Raw genomic sequence first — 25,398 nt, 5'->3', positions numbered from 1 at the left:
ACCCCCAAAAAAAACAAAACCCAAAGAATCCAGTCAAGAAATGGGCAGAAGACAGGAACAGACATTTCTCCAAAGAAGATATCCAGATGACATCCAGATGGCCAACAGACACATGAAGAAGAACTCCACATCACTTGGCACAAGGAAATACAAATTAAAACCACAGTGAGACACCAACTCACACCAGTCAGAATGGCTAAAATTAACAAGTCAGGAAACAACAAATGTTGGTGAGGGTGCAGAGAAAGGGGAACCCCTCTTACATTGTTGGTGGGAATGCAAGCTGGTGCAGCCATATATATATATATATACACACACACACACACACACACACACATAACGGAATATTACTCAGTCATCAGAAAGGATGGAATCTTACCATTTACATTTATGTGGATGGAACTGGAGGGTACTATGCTGAGTGAAATAAAGCAATCAGAGAATGACAATTATCATATGGTTTCACTCATATGTACGATATAAGAAACAGCCCAGGGATCATGGGGGAAGGAAGGGAAAACTGAATGGGAAGTAATCAGTGAGGGAGAAAAACCACGAGAGACTTTTAACTCTAGGAAACAAACTGAGGGCTACTGGAGGGGAGGTGTGAGGGGATGTGGTAACCGGGTGATGGGCATTAAGGAGGGCACGCGATGTGATACTGGGTGCTGAAATGCAACTGATGAATTACTGAACTCAACATCTGAAACTAATTATATGCTTGCTAACTGAATTTAAATTTAAAAAAATCAGGCTATTAAAAGATTCAAAGTGAATTAAGTTCAGAATTTCTCAAAATTGTCGATATATTTTTGTATTTATAATACAGTTGTATAATACAGTTGTATTTATAATACAGTTATTATTATAATAATTATTATTGAATGCTTAAGAGGTGCCACATTTGGAATAATGTTTCGGTTAAAGATCAAACAGTAAATATTTTAGGATTTGCCGACCACATACAGTCTTTGTATAGCTTTGGTTTTTGTTTGCTCATTTGTTTGACTTATAGCCACCTGAAAATGTAAAAAAAAATTCTTAAAGCTCCCAGGTTTAAAATAGATTTTTGCTTCCTGAGAAAATCTAGCAGCAAAAAACAACAATTTTCTACTTACATGGGACTTTCTTACATTCTTGTGGGAGAGAAAGATGATTAATGACCAACTTAGCTTTTAAGATAAATATAACTACTACTTTATGCGTGTGTACAAATATTTACATATTTGTATGTAAGTATATGTGTATGTGTATATACGTGTGTGTATATACACACATACACATGTACATAGGGGTGTGACTTCACAGAAGCCCCAGGGAAGGGGTTCCAAGAAGCGGGCCTGGTGCGCGCCCTGCAGGCAGGAAGGCTGGAGCCCGGCGGTCCCAGGAAGGGCACGAGCTGTCCTGCGCGCGTCTCTGTGTCAAGATTAAAAAGAAGCCGATGCGGCCGGAGCAGAGCAGGCAAGAGGCTGGTGGGAAACACAGCTCGGCAGAGGGAAGGTGAAGTCCGGCTTCGCAGACAGAATCCAGTCAAAGTTCTGCATTTTATTGCCATCCCGGGAACCCGCGGGCGGTTTGGCCATCAGGGACCCGCTCACCTGACGGAGTTCTAGAAAGAGCGGCCCGGCCGCGAGGCGAAGAGCAGATGGTGCGGGGCAGGAACCGGCCGAGAGAGGCCGCGGGACGGGCGGCGCAGAGACGGGGGTGGAAAGAGAGCAGACTGGGCTGGATTTATCAGATATTCTGAAACTAGAGGAGCAAGAGCTTCCAATTTATTGGAAGCGACTGTAGAAATCGCGGAGGCTGCTGTCCAGTCTGGTGGCCAGAGCAACCCGCCTTCGGGGACGGAGACGCCGACGCCGGGGGCGCGCGCAGGTCCGCAGCCCGGGCGAGAGGAGTCGCTCCAGGGGCCTCGTGCGCCCGCGCGGGAAGGTCCGTTCCGTGCGGGTTCCCCAGCGGGAGCTCAGCCCCGACGCGCACGCGGGACACGATGGAATTCAGAGGGCCCGACCCACGTGACCTCCCGGTGGTGCCGCCCGCGGACGGAGGCGTGAGCCGCAGACTCAGGGAGAGAGAGCACTCCGCGAGCCGACGGAGAAGACAGAAAACCAGAGTGTGCTGGAAGCCGAGAAAGAACTTAGGAGACAGAGGCCGTGCCTCCAGCATTTCCTTCTTTGATTTCCCTGGGAAACACCTGTCACGCCCGCGCTACTGGCTGCGCTGGCTCGCGGGGCCGCTGGGACACAGGGCCGCACCCCGGTGCGCGGGGCTCCACGGCTCAGCGGAACGGTCTCCCAGCGCTGGGGCCTAGAGGTCGGAGATCCAGGGTCTGCAGGGCCGCTGCCCTCTGACGCCACTAGGGCGAACGTACTCCTAGAATTTGCTGGCATCTCTGGTGTTCTTGTTTGTGGCAGCATTAGCCCATCTCTGCCTTCCTGTTACAGGGGTGTGGGGGGGGGTGTGGGGATGTGGGGGGTGTGGGGGGGGTGTGTGTCCAAACGTCCTCTCTCTATCCAGTCACACACTGCTTGTTAGCTAAGTCCAGCAGCAGAGACCCTGTTTCTAAATCAAATCACGTTCCGAAGTACTGGGGGTAAGCACCTGCACATATGGATTTCAGAAAGATACTATTCAACCGGTTACACCGCTTCTGCATGTAATATGCTTTGGGAACAGCTGGTTTGTATATATTTAATAAAGCCAACGCAAGGCAAATGTAGGATTAAAAATGTCCGCCATGGTATTATAACATATATAACTATAAAATATATCTAGATATTGTTATCCTATTTTCTTTGTTAATCGAGGATATTGATAAGTTGGGTTTTGGCATTTTGACTGAATGCCCAATCTTTTTTCGTTAAGTCAAGTTTGATTGGATTCAATTACACTGACATTTTCTGACATAAACTATCAGATACTAACATTTCAATAATAAATGATCTAGAACATTCTGGGATTGTTTTTCTCATGAGTGTAAATGCTTTGTTAAAACCGTGACCATGCATAATTGTGAAGATACTCCTGATACCTGAGGAACTTCATATCTATCATGCTGAGTACTAGTTCTGTGCTGGGGTGACTAGAGATACATGTCAAAGGTTGAAAAGACAAGTTGGCTCTTAGACCCATCTCTAGAAATGGCATTTTGAAATGAATACTTCATTTCTACCCAGTTTTTATCATCTCTTTCCCTTCAAATCAAATGCACTCAAAACAAAACAAGGATTCAATAAAGAACAAACGTGGCTAATGTAGGCCCTCTTCGATTTGAATAATTCAAACCAATCTGTTCTTTTGAATTTAATTAATACTCTGTCATTTTACTAACTTTTCAAGAAAAATCTAAAATTTTAAAAAACCTTGTAAATATGACACCATTGCCACAGAAGATAGTGTATTAGCTAAAATTCTTATGCTTATGACACTCAGAGTTGACACACAGTCTGAGAAATTGTATCAGAGGCAGAACACGGGAGATCAGACTGTGGGAATGAAGCAGCCCGATTGCACAGCTGAGCTCAGCAAAGCGGACCGCTCCTTATTCCTGCAGGCTCTGTGGAACTCAAGATGGTCACAGCACCTGCACTCGAGAAGGAACAAAGACATTGTGTGGCTATGACACTTTCTCCACTCTCAACAATTTTGAGTTTCCAAGACAGCTAAAAGTTGTGGCTGCTTTCACAGGAGGCACAGCATTACAGAAAAGAATCAGAAATCTATCATAATATTGAAAATACAGGAGCCGGCGGCATGCTAATGCAACTGGGAAAGTGAAGCAGAAGACTGATGAAGACAGCTCCAGTTTCCTTTTCCCAGAAAACTAACACTTAAGGTGAGTCCAAACTGACCATCCAAAGTAAAATAATGAAAATAAATTAGGAATGGGTATTTTAAATTCCAATCATGTATATCATTTAACATCAATAAACACAGTAACTGACATCCCCAGTACTTTCTATAGCCTCAAGATTCTGTTACTGGAAGCCACGTGCACAATGTCCCTATATGCGAAGCAGCCCAAAGAATCATCTTTAAGTCATAGTTCTTTGGTCCAGATTCAAAAACAAGGGGGCACCTGGGTATCTCAATGTGGTTAAGCATCTGCCTTTGGCTCAGGTCGTGATCCCAGGTCCTAGGACAAGCCCTGCATCCGGCTTCTGTGCAGCAAGGAGCCTGCTTCTCCCTCTCTGTCTGTCCCTCCCCCTGCTTATGCACATGCTTGCTCACTCTCTCTCACTCGCTCTCAAATAAATAAAATCTCTAAAAAAAAAAAATTTCTCCCACGACATCATGAGCTTCTCATGAAGCCTGGATGAAAGTAATTTTACCTCACAACACATTATTTAGAGCCTATTCAAGGCCATCATTTTCTTACAACAAATATTGAAAGAAATAGGAAGTTTCAAAAATACTTATTATATTTTGCAGACAGATGGATTTGAGGGGTCGAAGAGAATCTTGATGCTCTTCCCATGCTTACTGGATCCAGGTTCATTCTCCTGAGAATGCTTCTAGTTAAAATCACATGAGCTCTTCCCAGGCCCCGACTGGAAAAAACCCCTCACCCCATTTCTACCTAAATTGTCTCTCAGTACATCACATCTGTGATTTTACTGAAAATCACCTATAGTCATTGGTGGAGTAAACAGATTAGGGAGAAAAAAAATAATAAACAAAGGATGAGATGACTAATTCTAGCTAACCACGACAGAAAACCCACTGAGTGGAAGGCAGTGTTCAAAGGGCTTCCTTTGACATACAGCAATTCGGTAATGTGGCAGGATACAAAATTAATGCACAGAAATCAGTTGCTTTCCTATACACTAACAATGAGACAGAAGAAAGAGAAATTAGGGAATCGAATCCATTTACAACAGCACCAAAACCACAAGATACCTTGGAATAAACCTAACCAAAGAGGTAAAGGATCTATAACTAGAAACTACAGAACACTTATGAAAGAAATGGAAGAAGACACAAAAAGATGGAAAAGCATCCCATGCTCATGGATCGGAAGAATAAACATTGTTAAAATGTCTGTACTGCCCAGAGCAAACTATGCTTTCAACACCATCCCAACCAAAATACCATTGGCATTTTTCAAAGTGCTGGATCAAACAATCCTAAAATTTGTATGGAACCAGAAAAGACCCAGGATTGCTAAGGAAATGTTGAAAAAGAAAAACAAAACTAGGGGCATCTCATTGCCTGATTTCAAGCTATATCACAAAGCTGTGATCACCAAGATAGCATGGTACTGGCACAAAAACAGACACATAGACCAGTAGAACAGAGTAGAGAGCCTAGATGTGGACCCTCAACTCTCTGGTCAAATAATCTTCGGCAAAGCTGGGAAAGATATCCAATGGAAAAAAGACAGTCTCTTCAATAAATGATGCTAGGAAAATTGGACAGCAATATACAGAAGAATGAAACTCGACCATTCTTTTACACCACACACAAAGATAAACTCAAAGTAGATGAAAGACCTCAATGTGAGACAGGAATTCATCAAAATCCTGGAGGAGAACAAAGACAATAACCTCTTTAACATCGGCCACAGAAACTTCTTTCAAGACATGTCTCCAAAGGCAAGGCAAATAAAAGTGAAAATGAAATTTTGGGACTTCATAAAGATCAAAATCTTCTGCACAGCAAAAGAAACAGTCAACAAAACAAAGAGGCAACCCACAGAATGGAAGAAGATATTTGTAAATGACACTACATACAAAGGGTTGATATCTAAGATCTATAAAGGACTTCTCGAACTCAACACCCAAAAAACAGATAATCAAGTTAAAAAATGGGTAGAAGACATGAACAGACACTTCTCCAATGAAGACATATGCATGGTTAACAGACACGTGAAAAAATGTTCACCATCATTAGCCATCAAGGAAATTAAGATCAAAACCACGTTGAGATACCACCTCACACTAGCTAGAATAGCAAAAATTGACAAGGCAAGAAACAACAAATGTTGGAAAGATTGTGGAGAAAGGGGAACCTTCTTACACTGTTGGTGGGAATGCAAATTGGTACAGTCACTTTGGAAAACAGTCTGGAGTTTCCTCAAAAATTAAAAATAGAGCTGCCCACAGCCCAGCAATTGCACCCCTGTGTATTTAACCCCAAAGATACAGATGTAGTGAAAAGAAGGGCCATCTGTGCCCCAATGTCCATAGCAGCCATGTCCAACGTCACCAAACTGTGGAAAGACCTGAGAAGCCCTTCAATGGATGAATGGATAAAGAATATGTGGTCCATACATACAGTGGAGTATTATGCCTCCATCAGAAAGTATGAATACCCAACTTTTCCATCAACATGGCTGGAACTGGAGGGAATTATGCTAAGTGATATAAGTTAAGCAGAGAAAGTCAATTATCATATGGTTTCACTTATTTGTGGAGCATAAGGAATAGCATGGAGGACATTAGGAGAACGAAGGAAAAAATAATGGGTGGGGGGGATCAAAGAGGGAGATGAACCACGAGAGACTATGGACTCTGGGAAACAATCTGAGGTTTTCAGAGGGGAGGCGGTGGAGGGATGGGTTGGCCCAGTGATGGGTATTAAGGAGGACACGGATTGCACGGAGCACTGGGTATTATACACAAACAATGAATCATGGAACACGACATCAAAAAGTAATGATATACTGTATGAAACTAACAAACTAAAAACCAAAGTGCTTCTATGATTTGACTTTTTCTTTTTTCCTTCCGAAGATTATATGTGGTGTAGACTACACTCATTTCACAGACGAGAAAACTGAGGTGCAGAGTAAGTGTCCCCACCTAGGCTGCAGAGGAAGGAGCAATGCGGGTCTTCCAGTCCAATTCCCTGAAGACTACCCCCCCACCCAACTCAGGAGCAGAGGGAAATGCCATTGGCTTCCCAGGCCGGGAAAGGTCAGGGAAGGCAGCCACCGCTCACAAAGGAAAACCCAGACGCGACTGTTGGCTTCCCGATCTCCACAGGCTTCTGCGCACACAGCAGTGAGTATCTGAAGTTTTCTAGGCACCCAATGAGCTCTTTCTCTCACAGCTTGTGCCAGAAGACCTCCGCCGGAATGTCAACAGAATGGGGAGACGAGGTCGAACTCAATCACACTGGCCCCAACATTTCACTTGGAACCGTAAACTCCTGGGGGACAGTCCTGTTTGGGCAGTTTGGTTTCCCCAGATGCCTCACTCCCTTAAATAAACCACCACCTCTGAGAAAGATCAAACAGAAAACCACATCTCAGGGTTTTGTGTTTTTTTGTTTTTGTTTTTTAAGTATATCAGGATTTCTTTTCTTGTTCCAAGGCATGTCCCTAAATGCCCCAAATGTAGAAATTTCCCTTGAAATTGCTTGATTTTTAAAACGAAATATAATCCATCCAAACCGTGAAGGAGCCGCAGATCCCACAGCCACGGCGCCCGAGGAATTCAGGGTTAACTGAGCCGTCTGCATTGTCGGGTGGGGGACTACGGGCAGGCGGGGAGAGCATTAAACTAAAAATAAAAAGGTTTAACATGCTTTCCAAAACCTCTGAGCATAAGGATCTAGGACTCCGTGATCTCGTGAATGGGATCAGAATGGTCTGGAGGGCAGCGTGGAAACAGGTGAGCTGGAAATCTCCGCAGAGGCGCAGACACTTCTGATCCCACTTTAGAAAGGCTGAAAAGCGACACGACTCATCTCTATGTCCAGGGCACTGACACCAAGCGGGACTTGCTTAGAGCAATTAACATAAAGAGCAACAGTCCTGAAAGACGGGGCAAGGACCCAGCTGCGGTGAAAACCAACCAGTGCCAACCGGGGAACTGGCTTTCCTCCTGTTCCAGTGGGAACGGGGCCTAAGGAGGGACCGGCGCACGTTGTCACATGGCCAAGGGCTGACACGGGGTTATACTCTGAAGGGGGTCACGGTCTTCCTTCATGGCCGTCCCTCTTCACTATCCCTTCTGTTCCCAAAGTCTGCAGCTTCCGCTCTCAGTGACCTTCCCCGCGCCCCTCACCGTCCCACCCCCGACCCGAGTCCTGGCTCTTCTTCCCCAGAGTCGCTGAGGTACTCTGGGAAGGGCCCAAAGCGGGGGTCACGGTCCCCGCAGGCGACAGCATCCGTCAGCCCGTCCGTACTAGTCCGGGGCCTGTTCTGAGGGAACCCATCAGTCGTTTCTAGAGACGCCCTCTGGCGTGCACGGCGCCCGAGCAGAGCGCCCCACGCAGCACCTCCGGGAGGCGGCAGGGCTCGGGCGGGCGACAGATGGGAGCCCACGTGGACGCGCAGGTGCCCCGCTGCCGAGGCCGGAAGATCCGCAGGAAGAATCCGTAGTACGAAAATTACACTCTACATGTGCCAGGCCACCTATGTCGCAGCCAGTACTTAGGACACAGTTACGCTGAACAGTTATCCATTGTCTACCCGAAATTCAAACTTAGCTGTGTGTCTTGTGTTTGGTCTGGCAAAGAGGGGCGTCTCGCAGGGCTTCTCAGCGACCCAGACACACACGACAAGCCGCTCGGCCGCCGGGGCTGCGAGTCCGCCGACGGCTCAGCGGCCAACGCGCACGCGCGGGACTCAGGCCACACCTTCCTTCCTGCAGACATGCGCAGGCGCTCGGCTCGCTCGCCTCCGGCACGCAACTCCGGGCTGTGGTCCCTGGACCAGCCCCGCCAGCATCCCTGGGGTGCTCCTTAGAAACATGAGTCTTTCACGGCTCCACACAAATTTTAAGGTTGTCTTTTCTGTTTCTGCGAGAAATCCCACTGGACATCTGGATCCAGACTGCTCTGATCCACAGCTGTCCTCGGTGGCGCGAACACATCAACAGTCGGGGACCGCGGAGTATCTCCCCATTAACTTGTGTCTTTAGTTGCTTTCACTGATGTCTCCTAGTTTTCAGCACACGGTTTTTCACCTTCTTGGTTAAATTTATGACTAGGTATCTCGCTCTTTTCCATGCTACTGTAAATGGGATTGTTTTCTCAATTTCCCTTTCAGATAGTTCACTATTAGTGTGCAGAAATGCAAATGATATTTATATTTTGATGTTGTACCTTTTCTTTATATTTTGATTTTGTATTTTTACTTTGCAACTTTACTGTTGATCTGCTGATTACTACTTGCTTCACTCAAACTGAACCGAGTAAAACTGTACCATTTAACAACGAATTTGATATATTTTAAAACCAAAGTAATTAGAATGCATGGAATTTGTGTTCGAACATAAAGAGATAACAAAGTAATAGAATTTTAAAAATTCAAAAATGGTCAAAATAATAGGTAAATTGTATACTAAGTTAAAGGTGTATTTTGAAATCAGTTAAGAAATTATTCAATGGGTGATATTGAAACAACTAGCTAACCACCTACAATATATCAAAACAAAGTCCAATAAATTACACTTAAAGGGAAAGTTAAACCACAAAATTAAAACTCGGAAATTACTTGAAGGAAATGAAGACAATTAATCACATAATCAATAAGAAAGGATTCTAAGGGTTTCAGAAGAAGGTTTTTCAGTCTACTCCGTACACAATATTGATCAAAATAGAAACAGATGTCCTCTAATTTTTTCAAAGCCTGTAATTTTCAGTTGTATTAACTGTATTTGGTTCTGTTTTTCAAACAAGGCTAAAAAAAAAAAAAAAAGATGTAACAACATCCTCATCAGCAAAAAAGGGGCCCACTTTAAATTATGTATCTAGTATTATAGTAAGTTTGTGCTTCTTCAAGTACACGGTCTCCCTGAACTCCATTCAGAATGTATGGTGAGCACATATGGCTCTGTGACCAGATTCCGAAGGCAAAGAACGTAATCATGGTTAGAATTCAAGGTTATGATTTACGAGCTATATTCATTTCATCATGGTGCTATACTACATTACCATGAACACGGTTTAAAACAAGATGAATACCTTAGATTTCTATAGGTTAGTAGTCCACCATGGGTCTCACTGGGCTAAAATCAAGGGCTACGTTGCTTCGGGAGGGTCAAGGGGACAATCTGTGTCCTTGCCATCTCCAGCTTCAAACACCCCCAGCATCACTGGTCTGTGGCTCCCTTCTTACAGCTCTGTAGCCAGCAACGGAAGATCGAGTCCCTCTTACACTGTGACTTTCTGATTTTCCTCCATAGTTACATCTCCCTGACTCCTCCGCTTCCATTCCATTTCCCACTTAAAAGAACCCTTGTCATTACATCGCCCCCATCTGGATAACCTAGGATAATCTCCCTACTTTAAGGTCATCTAATTAGCACCCGTAAACCCATCTGAAACTACTACTTCTTTCCTTTTAACCTAATGTGTTCGCAGCTCCCAGAGAGTAGGGCATGGGGGGATAGCTTTGGGGTCCACTATTCTGCCTGTCACCAGAGCTCTGACTTACGCCCTCACTTTATAAAAGATGCGGTAGCCAGGGTGATTGGGTGCACTAATGACACGTGTAGTTAACAAGAAGGTCTTTGATCTCTAACTCATTAATTAATATATCTTCATTAGCATTCCATTAATCTCCTATTGTGGTGGGTGTTGTCAGACTATAAAATAGGAGGACTTACCAGCTGTGCGTTCATGAAGCATGGAGCAGGTATAAGAAGGCAGGAGTTCTATGCCAAAGAACATTTCTCAAATCTTCACCTGGCAACCAAGTGGGAAAGAATACAATGCAACCATTAGTATCATCATTAACAGTATTTCATTAACAGAAAACTAGCAAATTATAACTACATAAATAAAGCACAGTAATACATTTTGGAGGCATATTTTATGTCATTATTAAGAGCAATGCATTCAGGCCTTAGGGCTCCTTTCAAATTTTGACTAAGGCTTTTAAATCCAGTGGTTGTGAAATCATGCAGTTACATAAAAGTCTGTTTCCTCTTCAATAAAATATGAACAATACCTATTTCAATAGGTTTTGCATGATGAGTACTTATAAAGCTTAGAACATAATATGGCTCCTAGTAAGTGTCTAATAATTGCAATAATTATTCTCATTAAAAGTTGTAATTTAAGGGAGATTATATGCCAAGGAAACTTATCACCAAACTTACATCATAAAAAAGTATAATAGGGGAGTGAATAAGTTTTAAAGTGTCTTGATAACCTAAATTCACTTGTGTACAGAGAACCTAGCTGAGAATTTAATAGCCTGAAGTCAAATAGATTTACATCAATTAGGTTAAAGACTCCGGAAATAAGAACTGAGTATTCCCCTAATGTCCACATCATCACAAAAGAAAATAATAAAAATGATTTTATCAAGGAGAAGAGGATCTGTCTAGATGCTAATGGAGAGCAGGCTGGCACAGAGAATGGCCTGAGCGAGCAAATCTTACTAATAGAAGAGAGTCCTAAAAATGGACTTTCTCCAAGTCATTTCCACTTGAACATACAACCAACCTCACCTCTGGCTCCAGAGACTATGTATGTATTTGTGCCTACCGAGAAATTGAGTTTTCTGGGGCACCTGGGTGGCTCAGTGGGTTAAGCATCCGACTGAGTCATCATGACTCAAGTCATGATCTCAGGGTCATAGGATTAAGCCCTGAGTCGGATTCTGTCTCTCTCACCCTTGGCCTCTCCCTTTCATGCTCTCTCTCTCTCCTAAAAAATAAATGAATAAATAAAGTTTTGGCCATCTTGGAGCCTGCTGGGCTGGACCAGGACCCCTACAATGACAAATGCATCTGGAAGGCTGTGATCCAAGGCCATCTTTGCTGACTATATGCAGGTCTCCCGAACCAGAGGGAACACACAGCTCTTTTTAAAATTGAAGACCTGGGGACGCCTGGGTGGCTCAGTTGGTTAAGCAGCTGCTTTCGGCTCAGGTCATGATCTCAGCATCCTGGGATCGAGTCCCACATCGGGCTCCTTGCTCGGCAGGGAGCCTGCTTCTCCCTCTGCCTCTGCCTGCCTCTCTGTCTGCTTGTGCTCGCTCTCTCTCCCTCTCTCTCTGACAAATAAATAAATAAAATCTTTAAAAAAAAAAATTGAAGACCTGGTGGTGGGTATTAAGGAGAGCACAGACTGCATGGAGCACTGGCTGTTGTACATAAACAATGAATCTTGAACACCACATCAAAAACTAATGACATACTGTGTGGTAACTAACATAACATCATCATCATCATCATAAAACAAAATAAAATTGAAGGTCTTTCTGCTCGAGATGAAAATGAATTCACTCCAGGCAAGAGATGTGCTTCCGTGTCCAAAGCAAAGAACAACACAGTGACTCTTGGGGGCAAACCAAACAAAACCAGAGAGAAACATGGGGGAAAGAACCTCGTGCTGCTGGAAAGAGTGGCGTGGTTCCTGCAGCATTCTGAAGCCACGTTCTGCTAAAGCCACTGGCCACAAGATCCGTGCGCTCAAAGACTTAAACTTATTAAAAAGCAAATAAATAAAGGTGCAAATTTGTTCTCTTGTAAAAAAAATACTTAGTAATGAGTAATAAATGAGTAATAAATCAAAAGAAAATGTGAATTTTGTCCCTACTATTACTTTGTTTTAGCTTTTTCTTCTTGAAGGTTCATGTTTGTTGAACTATTGCTTATATTTCATATACTAGTCCTCAGAAATTTATGCAGTGCAAGGATTTCATAGCTCACTGTTTTAAAAAAGTGGTGTTAAGAGAATGAATGGAGTTGCTTGGTGTGGGTCTGCTGGAGCATTAGCCCACAAGACATTCTGCACTGCCCTGTTCTAAACACGCTCAGGTAGAATGGTTGATACATGGGTCAAGTACAATCTGCCTTCTTTGCCTATTGGAAAATGAGACAAGCTAATTAAAAGACTCACTTGGGATAAAGCAGCTTGAAGATTATTGCCTAATTCAAGACAAATGTGTTCTAAATATCATGGTAAGCAGAACAACACCCTCCCCCCCAGAGATGTCGATGCTCTCATCCCCGGAACCTGCACATATGTTAGGTTACAAGGGAAGGGAATGAAAGCTGCAGATGGGATTAAGGTTGCTGAATCAGATGACCTGAAAACACAGAGAGCATCTTGGATTAGCCAAGTGTGCCCAACGTAATGACAATAGCCCATCTGAGTGGGAGAAGGAGGCAGAAGAAGGGAGTCAAGGGAAATGTGACTCTGGAAGGTCAGAATGATCCAATGGTGAAGGACTTGACCTGGCATCACCAGCTTAGAAGACAGAGAAAGAGAGCCATGAGCCAAGGACCGTGGGTGACCTCTAGAAAGTGGAAAAGGTGAGGAAGTGGTTATTCCCTAGAGCCTCCTGAAGAAACACAGCCCTGTTGATGACTCGGTTGGAGCCAGTACGACTTAAGTTGGACTTCTAACATGTAGAACTCTTAGATAATAAATTCATGTTGCTGTAAGCCACTACATTTGTGGCAAATTGTTGTGGCAGCAACAGAAAACCAACACAAATATTAACTGAGAAGCTCGGATACACTGAGGTGAAGCCTAGAGATAGGGAGACCCAACCCAGCTTGTCCGAGCCCTTCAGTGAATATCCATTTCTGATTAGGGTTAGCAGATGAAATATAGGATGTCTAGTTAAATATAAATTTCAGATACACAATGAACAAGTTTTAGTATAAGAATGTGCAATATTGGAGCACCTCGGTGCGTCAGTCGGTTAAGCGTCTGTCTTCAGCTCACGTCATGATCTCGGGGTTCCGGGATTGAGCCCCGTATCAGGCTCCCTGCTGAGCAGGGAGCCTGCTTCTCACTCTCCCTCTGCCCCTCCCCCTGCTTGTGATCCATCTCTCTTTCTGTGTCAAATAAATAAAATCTTTAAAAAAAAAGAATGTGCAGTATTTGGCATATACTTTTATGAAAAATTATTCATCATATCTGAAATTCAAATTTAACTGAGTGTCCTTTTTATTTGCCAAATCTGGCAACCTATCTCTAATCCACATCCAGGGATACTCCAGGAAATACCTCTGCTCAACAGAACGGCTCCCTGCCAACCATGCTGAAACCCACTTCCGAAGCATTCTCCCCCTAGATCTGGGGTCTCATTTATCATGCACTATCTGTCTTTCTCTATGATAATAGGGTTGCCTGGCGTCCATCTCTAGACATGGTAGTAATGTCATGAATTGCAAATAAAGGTCAGGGCATTTTTGCTAAATGTGACCATCCTCTAATCATCTGGCACTTACTCCTTGGATTTCACCCAACTGTCATTTCTCCTCTGCCAAAATGCGTGGTGACTCTCCAAGCACTCCTTAGGGAGCGATCTTCAGGCTCTGACCCTGGGCATACGTGTATTCCCTCTGCTTGCTTTAAATAACCTCATTTCCACAGCAGATGTCCCGTGGACTGTGTAGTTATGCCATTAAATGTGAGCAAATCAGTGGGCTGTTAGCTCACATTTGTGGAAATCAGGACTCAGGCATAAATGGACACTTACTAGTTTAATATTTTCTGAAAGAATTACATGGTTCCTTTCCATGGGTTCTTGCATTGCCAGTGAATGGGCAAGAAAAGAGCATCTGACTCTGTAAGTCAGAAAGGATCTCGTGGAGCACGCCCAACTACTACGAGTGGGTGAGCTTCTGTTTTCCTAGTACCGTCCTTATGGGATGCAATAATTTTTTGCTCATTCAGCAGGGTAAAGTGAGGAAGGTAGGATGTCAATTCTAGATAAGATTTAGGGGTATAACTGTAAATTTATGTGAAAGTTGTATCTTCCCATTAATGTACTTGGGGTTCATTCCAAGAACTGTATTTTTTTCATGATAAAAGATTTTTAATACAGATTTTTCAGGTGGCCTTGTCATTTGTAATGAAACTATTTTTTAAAAACCTCATGTTCCCAATCATGAATAATGCCCATTTATGTTCAGTGAAGTCTTGACTGATAACCAGTTTTGTTGCCTTGTTAGAGATTTGGGAAAGAATACATACAAATCTAAACAGAACTTCCATTCAACACAATGCAAGTATAATGTTTCACGATATCATCCATGTAGAAAGTACCATTACACAGTATAATTAGAATCCTTACTATCATTTCCTTTTGAGCAAGTGAATGGTGGCAGTTCAGGTGTTATCATAAAATAAATCTCTTGAAGACATGATGCTTCTCAATGTTACTTTATAGTAAAGAAACCAAGACCCTAAGATGATAAAGATCCTGCCTAAGGACTAAGGCTGGTGATGAAATACAATACTAGAAACGATGCAGATTGTACAGCAAGAGAATCCTAAGGGATGGGGAGTAAATTGGGGTCCAAACTGTGACAGCATGAAGACAATACTGTTGGTAACAGTCACGAATTCTTGCCTGGATTCGTCATAACGAGACACCACATAACACACAGCCAGAACGTCTCACAAACTCCAGATATGAACCCAATCCAACATCCAGATCTACTGACTTTCCATCTTCCTGTGTGGAGATGTTGGGTTCCCAGTCTTCCCTGCACAAGGAGACTGTGGATTCCCCGTGACGCCTTCATTTTCTTCCACCCTTCCGTGAGGTGGAAGACCAAGTCCCTCTGATTATAAATCAAGGTAACTTTATTATCTGTTTTCTAAAAATATTTGAATTTTGAATATTTAATGTAATATAAGAACCCACCAAAAGGAGCCATGTCATTCTTTTGGAAAATATTAATATTAAATGTTATAAATATTTATCTAAACTGTGAGCTTTGGGGGGGAAAGAATTCCAAGTATGTAATATAATTAGAAGTTAATTGTTTTTGATAAATGAAATCAAAGAATACCTCCCCAGCTTTCTGAGACAGAAAGATCTGTGCTGACATGCCAGTCTCAATTTTGTGCATAGATACCTATGAAAAGCCATTGCAATGTGGCAAACATACTCATTAGGTTCTAGCAAGCAGGACGTTTTTAGGGAAAACCAAGGCTGGGCTGGTAGCAGCACGTAAAGGTTTGTGAAGCCTCTTTCTCTGGCTTCCTCAAAGCTGCTCAGGTGTCCTGTAGGGGCGCGTCGGGTGGCTCAGTCCTTAAGTGTCTGCCTTCTGCTCCAGTCATGATCCCAGAGTCCTGAGACCAAGCTCCGCATCGGGCTCCCTGCTCTGCGGGAAGTCTGCTTCTCCCTCTCCCACTCCCCCAGCTGGTGTTCCCTCTCTTGCTGTCTCTTTCTCTGTCAAATAAATAAATATTTTAAATAAAATATTTTTAAAGGAAGAAAGAAAGAAAAAGAAAAAGAAAGAAAGAAAGAAATGGTGTCCTGCAACACCACACCCACAGCCTCAACATCTGTATACCGTAGATTCTGGCTGGAGCAGAATCCAGTGGGAAGTCACTGCATTACAAAATGAAAATAGAGTGTTTATTTATTTTTTTCCTATGTAAACAATTTTAAGTGCAAAAGTTAAATACTTAGACAGGGTTTCTCCCCAGGGTCAATTCACTAGTGAAATTTAAAAAATCAGCGTGTCTCGCATAAGGTATGGTTTTCCTTTGCTGTTTCGTGTAGTTTTTCTGGCTCTGCTCCGTACCAGGGAGAACTCTGTTGATTTGCATTCTGTAAACACAGAATAAAAAGGAGCTGTGTTCATGGTCATGGTGATGTATGAAGTTTCTGAACAGTCAAAAATAGACTATAAAACTTTACATCCTTAAGAACATCCCTTTCATTCATCCTACCAGAAGGTAGGCGATTTATTTTAATACCTACAGTCTTTTATCACCTTTTTTCATTTTGAAAAGCTTCCAATAGCTACAGAGGCAGAGGGAACAGGACCTTGAAGTCCCATGTATCCATCCCTGAGTGACGACTGTCCAGTGAGCCACCGTGGGCCGCGCTGGCCTCTGCCACAATTCTACCTACGACCGGTCCCCAACGTAATCACTGCGAAGCCGACCTTGGAGATGACGTTACGGATAAAAATTTCAGTATATATTTCTAAAAGCCAAGAACTCTTAGATGAAACACCACTGCAATTCTGCTATCATACGGAAACACTTGATGGTCATTCCTTAGCACCATCGAACACGCTGTCAGACCACAAGTCTCTTTCCACCAGACGGTCTTGTAAACGATTTCCACCAGTGCTTGGTTCTGGGGCTTTGGACAAATGCTTCCTATAAGCCACTTTGGTTCTAGGTGATATGTGGCACATCGGCCCATATTTTGTTAATTCATTCATGGTAATTATTTATTCAGTGTCCGATACGTGTCAGAGAGGGTGGACAGTCCTGGGGACACATCGGTTAGTTAAACAGACTAATTCCCCGCCTTCGTGGAGCTCATAATGTAGGAGGATGAGATCGGAAATGATAAGAATAATGGAAGTAAATGTGGCCCTTTGATACAAGGTGATGCATGTTTTTGGGAAAAAGAAAATACCATAGTTGGGTAAAAGTTATTTGGAAATCATGGGCAGGGCTGCAGGTTTGTTTGTTTGCTTTTAAGATTTTATTTCTTTATTTTGAGAGAGAGAGAGAAAAGAGGGGCAGAGGGAGAGGGGAGAGAAAATCTCAAGCAGACTCCACCCTGAGCAAGGAGCCCGAGGCTGGGCTCCATCTCACAACCCTGAGATGGCAACCTGGGCCGAAATCAAGGGGTGGACACCTAACCAACTGGGCCACGCAGGCACAACAGGGTTGCAATTTTAAAAGGTAATCAGGAGGGGCGCCTGGGTGGCTCAGTGTGTTAAAGCCTCTGCCTTCAGCTCAGGTCATGATCTCAGGGTCCTGGGATCGAGCCCCGCATCGGGCTCTCTGCTCAGCAGGGAGCCTGCTTCCCCCCTCTCTCTCTGCTGCCTCTCTGCCTACTTGTAATCTCTCTCTCTGTAAAAAAAATAAAAATAAAAAAGTAATCAGGAGAGGGCCTGATTGGGCAAGGACTTGAAGGCGAGAAGAGAATTAACCATGAAAATATCCAGAGGACAAGTGTCTAAATCAGAGGCGGGTTTGAAATCTCTAAGACAGGATAAGGCTGGCATGTTCTGGAAACAACAAGAAGGCTCCAAAGTATGTTGTTATTTAGTTAAAATAAATGAAAACTTGAGTGAAAGAAAGTAGCTGCAGAAAAGGAGATGAAATAGGACACTCTCTGCTCCAAGACCATGACCAGCGCCAGGCAGGAAAACAGAATGACCGAAAGAGTAAAACCTAGTGTTTTATAGAAAGGTAGAATTACGAACATTTTGGGATGGATACACAATTTTTAACCGACTTACTCTATCAAATCTCTAAAGATGTCTGGACTTCTTTAAAAAAAAAAAAAAGTTCTCCATTTTATCTGTATTGCCACAATTTATATCATCATATTAACTCCTTCCCTGGCAACGCTTTACTAAACTTGCACTTGGGTGTTCTCGGCTACTTTCTGCACCCAGTGCCTATCGAACGTCCAACTTCCAAAGCCCAGATGTCCCTCTGAGCCATTGGCTTGTGTGGACAGTCTCGTCCTGCATATAGCTGCCCCCTTCCCCACCCGGACTCAGGTACCGGGTGGCCTGTGGTCTGGTCTGGAAGCAGTTGATCCTCCTCTGACACAACGTCAGGAGCCACCGTAGCCCTAAGTCTGCATCACCACACGCATGTTCCCCCCCTCACGCAGCTCACCAGGCAGGCATTTAATCCTCTCGCCCCAGAACAGGAGGAAGGCGGGGTGGGGGGCAGTAAGATACCATGACGGAGGGAGACATATCCGTGTGGCTTTATTACAGTGCACTGTTAGAACCGCCCTGTTTTATTGCTCGTGGCTGTTCCTCTCTCGCTGCGCCTAACTCACACGCTAACACTTCCCACGGGCGGGCGCGCAGAGGACGAAACAATGTATCTACACACGGTTCTGTTCCATCCACGGTTCCAGGCACCCACTGGGGGTCTTGAGAAGTATCCTCAAGGATCAGGGTGACTGTCCCATTTGGACGTCCAAGAGACCACTCAGGTCTTATATGGCCCAAACGAAGCTAGTCCCCTTCTCCCCAAAAGGTTTCCCCTTCCTGCCGCGGCACAGCACCATGACCGTGGCACGCATCGAGCCGGAAGCCCGGCCTCGGCTTCTTCCTTCCCTTGCGGCCTGTCCCGGGTGTGGGCTCCACACCCACGCGCTCTCGGGATTCTTCACTTACTACGTCTGCTGGCACTTCCTCATTTTCTCTCTCCTCTGGACCCCGAAAACAGCTGCAAAACAGCCCTCCTGGCTTATAAATTCAACCACTGCAGCGCCGCCCCCCCACTTCCCAGGCAATCGTGTGTCCCCCCACACAGACGTCCCAGAACCCGGACCTCATCTGCGCAAGAGACAGACAGGAGGGATTCCGACAGGTCACCACGACGGCCCCAGTCCCTGTCCCCGGGTTTAGGCGTGGAATGTCACCAATGAGTGTGGCCAATGAGATCTGCACGGAAGCATGGTGAGGACGTCCCTGAATGGTTTTCTTCAATGACAAAGGACACATGTAATATAAAGCACTCTGATTAGGCCCCTCCCAATGGAAATAGCAAAAACAAACAAACAAACAACAACAAAAAAACCCCACCATTGCTAGAAGTATAAATTGCTTCCATTTTGCCAAAAGAGCACTCATAATTTACATCACACATACTCTACTACAAAGAGCTAAATATTCTCTCTTCCGATACATCAGGCACTATGCAATGTGTCCTACATTGTCTCCTTTAATCCTTGAAACAACCCTATGAATTAGACATAACTCTCTTCAGAAATGAGGAGACTATGTCTTAAGGTACTTAAATGCTTTTCTCAATTTCACCTAGACAGTACGCTAGAAGAGGTTTTGAAATTCATAATAAAGTTATTATTCCAAGGTAAAGATAAAAATAGACATAAAGGTACCCGCACAAAGACATGTACCAATTGTTTGGTGTAATGTGAAGATTTGAGAGAGAGCATAAAAAACGCAACAGCGCTGAGGAAGTGTTTCACTAAATCAGGCTACATCTGACTGGAGGGCTGTAAGGCTCGGAAGTAAGTTATCAGAGCAAACTTACGTTCAGGGAAAAGATTCCGTTGTTTTCCCCCTTCCTCCCTCCCTCCTTTCCTTCAAGCAGCCCTCTTGGACTGGGCGGCCACCACCCAGACAGAGGCTATGGTAAGAAGGGGTCCTAGGGGAGCCAGAGCTGGAGCAGGATCTGCAGCCCCATTCTTGGGTGAACAGTTCCAACACCGTGCCTGCCTGCCCGCTCCTGCCACCATCCTCACATGCAATCTGCACTCTGTCCTGTGGTTTCTTCTGGGAGATGACAGGCCCCACAAATCTTCCCCACTACTATGCGCAGTGCGGAACCCCCTGCTTGAAACGCATCAGAGGGCACCATCCTCTCTCATCACGGGTTGGCACTGGTACATTATGGCTGACCATGTGCAAGTAAGTTGGCCAAAGACCACAGGAGTACAGAGGGAGAATTCCAGGGAAAGCAGCTAGGATGAGCTAGTCCCGAAGCCCTCCCCACATGGTGGGTCACGTGAGCACCCAGGCTGTGGGCCCAGGCCAACACAGCTTTCCTGGTGGGCCTTTCCACACCAGCCTAAAGGGAGTCTGAAGGCATGGTCTCTTGGGGCCCCTTCCAAAAGACTAACCACCTGACAGTATGCCTACATCATCCGCAGAAGGTCAGCTGAGAGGGACAGAGGGAAGCAGAGAGGAAGGGAGTGTGTCAAATATCAGAGAAGCTTCAGGAAGCACAGAGCCTTAATCACGTCCTTAATTAAATTTTGGTGCCTGAAAATTTTCCTTTGAGATTTGACCAGCCCAATTACCCTCTCCTCCTGACAAGCCGCTTGCCTTTCCTGGAGCTCTTTCTCCGCAGCCGTCTGAAAGCTCCAGCTTTGTCCGAAGTTAGAGCCCCTGGAGGCACCTGCTGAAGTTAAAGGAAAACTGGGCATCTTGATCTGAACCCTTGCGAGTCTTGGCGCGCGCACTGAGCGCATGAACAGGAATGCACTCGGACCCTCGAACACCCCCTGCTGTCATCGCTTCCTCCCCAGAGATCAGGAGCCGGGAGTACGACTGCATGAAGAGCGGCCATCCTGGGGACAGCCACGGGAGTAGACGCTGTGAGCCCCGATGTCATCGCCCAACTTCCACATGAGGTGGAGCCTTTGCCAAAATGCACCGGCTCTCGGCTAGTTTTACTAGTGGGAAGAACCAGCTCTTGGATCACTTTACAGAAGAGTTAAATCTGGCCTTCGAACACAGGACAGACCCAAACTCTCTAAAAAAAAGTGCCATGCTTGCTCGGGCAGCTTCCGGTTTATATGGTTAACCGTGTTTTACTTCAGCCGAATCCTGCATTTCCTCACAGACCAGCAACAGGATGGAGGCAGAGCACGGAGGAGCAGCCCCGGCAATGGCCGTCCCATGCCTGGCAGTGAACACCCACCTAGCGGACTCAGGAGGTGACCCCATTAAGAACAAGTAAAATGCCACAGGCGAGTAAAGATAATCTTATTTTACGAGACAAGTCTAAAGGCGGCCTTCACTTTCTGACCGAGCCCCAAACAAAGCCCGTGAGGATGGACACACAGTAAGGTCTGCGGACTGACAGAATGTTGGGTGTGTTTCACCTGGTTCTGGGCCCAGGATCCTGCAGTTTCTTGAGCCGTCACTGCTTTCAAGAGACGAGGGGGCAGAATCCATAATCCCAGGTGCTGGGAGCAAGGAAGCCCCAAGCTGCTGGGCTGCCCGTGTGGACTTGCTTTGAAAGGGCACAGGAGGGATGCATTACCAATAGGCTGCCCCGACCCAGGTCCTTCCCACTATGCCCCACGGTTTCCAGTGGGAAGAAGGTAAACAGAAACCCCATGAGATCCCCAGTCTTTTTTTTTTTTTTTTTTTTGAGATCCCCAGTCTTAATCAGAGTCCTGCTGGACAACGGTGGTCCATCTTCCTGCTTTAAACCTCATGGGTTACTTCTCTGAAACACCTTCACAAAACTGTAAGTCATACATGAAGAATATGTCTAATGATGTATGTGTAATGTATAATAATATTCAAATGAATAAATATGTATAAGATGACATGTTACTATCATTATAAAACATTTATAAATAATATAAAATATTTATAGTTATATGCAATTTATTTAATAAAATTTGGTAGAAATATATCAAATTTATATTTTAACATATTTGTATAAAATAATATATTCAGTAAAATCATAAAATTTTATAAAAAATTGTAAATGTATGTTGTACACATACAATTTACAGGTACAAAGTATATATGTACATAAATATGTGATAACATATAGACAGCATATATAAATGTATCCATGTGTATGGTGATGGATGTTAATTAGATTGATACTAAATATAAAATACACTAATGGACATATAATACACTACACACATTATACACTGTAATGTATATATTATACACTAATTTTATAAGTTATAAATTTATATATGACTTAATGATAGTTCTGTATTGTCTTTATACACATTTATATATTATATAATTTTATACGGGTGTGCATGACCTAGTTACGTCGTAATACATCACTATGTTTTGGACATGCATGTATTGATACATACAATGTTTGTATGAGGTTGTGTATATATTATAAGGGTGTGTGCGCATATGTCTAACACTGCCCATAATGCGCCCAAGTATGCTGGACACCAGGATACCGCACACGTGTACCTAGGTACGTGCCTCCCGCAGACGCCCACCCTGTACCCCGGACTCCCCGCCAAGAAGGCGCCGCCAGGTGCTCCTGGCAGCTGCACAGGGTCCCCGCGGATGGGGCCTTCCCCGAGAGCGGCCCCCGCCAGGCCAGGGCGCCCCCCGCCCCCCGGCACACGCAGGCCCCACTGCGCACCCGCACCCCTGGGACACACAGGGCACCCGTCTACCTGACGCGACGCCCTGCCCCCCGCCCCGCGGCACCCACAGGACCGACAGCACCTACCCGGCTCCCCGAGGTGAGACTCCGCCACAGAGAGGGCGCCGGGTCCTCCAGAGCCGCGGGGCTGACGCGCGCGGGCAGGTCGCAGGGCGCGAGCTGTGGCCCAGGTCAGGGGCGCCGGGGCGCGGGGGCACAGGCGGCGACGGCCCACCTGGAGGGCGGGCGGCTCCACGCCACGTCCCCGCTGGGCGTCCTCGGGCCTCCCCCGCAGCCCGAGCCTCCGCAGCGCCGGAAGTGGCTGGGCGCTGACCTCGATCTGACCTCGGGCTGACCTCGAGCTGACCTCGGGTCGACCTCGGCCGGGCGGGCGGGCTGGACCCGGGCCCCGGCGGTGGTCACGGCTCTGCCCCTCGCACGGCCGCAGCCTTGCGGCGGTCTCCCGGACGGAGGGAAGCGGCTCTGAGGCCTGAGGGGGGTGTCCCGGGCTGGTCCTGGGGACCCCGGAATCTCCCCAGCGGCCCAGCGCCCCCACCTCGGAGCAGCTTTGCGGCAGCGCCACCTCGCGGCGGCTCCCGGGGCTGCGCCGACCGCTCGTGGCGTCTGGGCCCGTCCAGCTGGAACCGCTTTCGTGCGGCCCAACCGAGCAGGAACAGTAGCCGCTAAACCCACAGCACCTGTTCAAAAAAGAAAGAAGGAAAGGAAGGAAGAGAGAAAGAGAGAGGGGAGAGAGAGAAAGAGGAAAGGGGAGAAAGAGGAGGGAAGGAAGACAGACAGACAGACTGGGTGTCTTAAACCACAACAACTTACTCAATTCTGGATTCCGGCGGTCGGTGAGAGCCGCGCTCCGGGCTCGTGGGCATCTCCGGGCGGAGTCCTCCCGCGGTGGAGAGGAGCGAGCTCTCCCGCCTCTCAGAAGAGCCCCGACTCTTCCTGCGGGCTCCACCCTCACGGTCTAATCACCGGCCGAAGCCCCCACCTCCCAAGACCATGGCATCAGGGATTCTACTTCAATACAGTAATGGGGGGGGGGGCCGTCCCAAACTATGGGTGTGTAACAGGAGGAAGAATCCTGTGGACGTCTGTGTTCGGGCATCGCGGGGGGAAGGACGAGGTCAGAGGGCGCCGCGTACCGGGTGATCCGGGGTTTCACCGCGGGCGGAGCGGGGAGGGGTACAGTCCGACGGAGCCCCCCGGGCTAGAGTCCGGGAGGGTGGGCCGGCCACTGCATTTGCAGAGGACATTATCGATGACCTTTACGAGTAAAGAGTGCCCTTGGCATCTGAAGGCAGATTTCAAGATGTAATGAAAAGCTTAAACTGGCATTTCAAGACATTTTGTGATAACAAAATGCAAGCACGGAAGTGATGCATTTGCCCCGTGACTCCAAGAGCAGCCACAGAGATGTTTTTAAGGCACTGTTGTGTCGCCCAGACAAGAATTGAACGAAGCCGGCTTTCCCAGGGCTGCCTCTATGTATCTTCCCCTCCCTTGAAATCTGGCATTTGCTTTCACTACACTAACGAAGCTCTGGAAAAAATGTTTCCTTTTGTTTCTGTGCCTGAGCTCTATTAATTCATGTGAGCTATCTTCGTGCCCCAGATATAAGAGTACAGACTGTAGGTATCAAAAATGATAAGCATAGCTAAGAAGTAACACCATGTTCATGTGCTTTTTTTTTTTTTTCCCCTAAGTAGAAGTATGCATTATCTGGCTGACGAATCCAACAGAAGAAGCCAAACTTTATTTTACACAAATGGTTACTTAGTGATGAGCCATGTGGTCTTGCGAATTCCTCAGGAGAACTGTGACATTCATACTGGACAGGTTTTTCACAGGGAAGTATACTATTTGCCAAAGAATACATTTGCTTATCCGACATGTTTGAGGAACATGCTTTTTATTACATAAGCATTTGGTTGTTTCTTTATTTTTTAAGTAGGCTCTATGCCCAACATGGGGCTTGAACTACAACCCTGAGATCAAGAGTTGTACCCTCCACTGACTGACCTACCCAGCAGCTCCCTCTTTTTTAAGTACCTAAGATATAAATTTATATCTTAACACCAATTATGACTTACTAGATCTGATAGAAATTACACATCTACATAGGAAATACTATCACTCTTAGAGATATGGCCCAGAGAGGACAGTAGCTCTGAGCTCTAGCTAACTTGGCCATGAATTTAAAAGAATGAAATAAGTAATACCGAATAACCCTCTCAACGCTATGGACTGAAGTCGGGCACATTTTCCAAACAGTATTTACTGGCATCTCATTTAACTAGCCAAATCTATCATTGACAGCAGAGAAACTATTTTCAGGATTTTTAAAAAAGATTTTATTTTGTTTATTTGAGAGAGAGAGAGAGAGAGAGTGAGTAGTGGGGAGGGGCAGAGTTTATTTTAGAGAGAGAGAGAGAGAAACAGACTCCCTGCTAGGCAGGGAGCCTGACGTGGGGCTTGATCCCAGGACCCAGAGATCATGACCTGAGCTGAAGGCAGACGCTGAAGCAACTGAGCCACCCAGGTGCACCTGTTTTTAGGAATTTTTATCTTGCTTTCGAACACTGGCTAAAGCCAGAGACGGTCTGATAATAATAATGCAGTTGA

At 45.5% G+C, this 25,398-nt stretch overlaps 1 long non-coding RNA gene across 1 annotated transcript in view; it reads right to left on the bottom strand.

Annotated features, from left to right (window-relative positions):
• The window catches only part of LOC122890030, a 32,337-nt gene extending 9,366 nt beyond the window's left edge, over positions 1–22,971 (bottom strand). Inside the window, exons 1-2 of the long non-coding RNA XR_006381016.1 lie at positions 22,852–22,971; positions 10,560–10,638 (exon numbers count right to left, since the gene is read on the bottom strand). This is a non-coding gene — a long non-coding RNA (uncharacterized LOC122890030). The remainder of the gene's footprint in view (positions 1–10,559; positions 10,639–22,851) is intronic.
• Between the last annotated feature and the right edge of the window lie 2,427 nt (positions 22,972–25,398).

This window comes from Neovison vison, chromosome 11 (genome assembly GCF_020171115.1).
Source record: "Neovison vison isolate M4711 chromosome 11, ASM_NN_V1, whole genome shotgun sequence".
NCBI classification, from domain to species: Eukaryota; Metazoa; Chordata; class Mammalia; order Carnivora; family Mustelidae; genus Neogale; species Neogale vison.
This window is presented reverse-complemented; position numbering and strand designations above follow the sequence as displayed.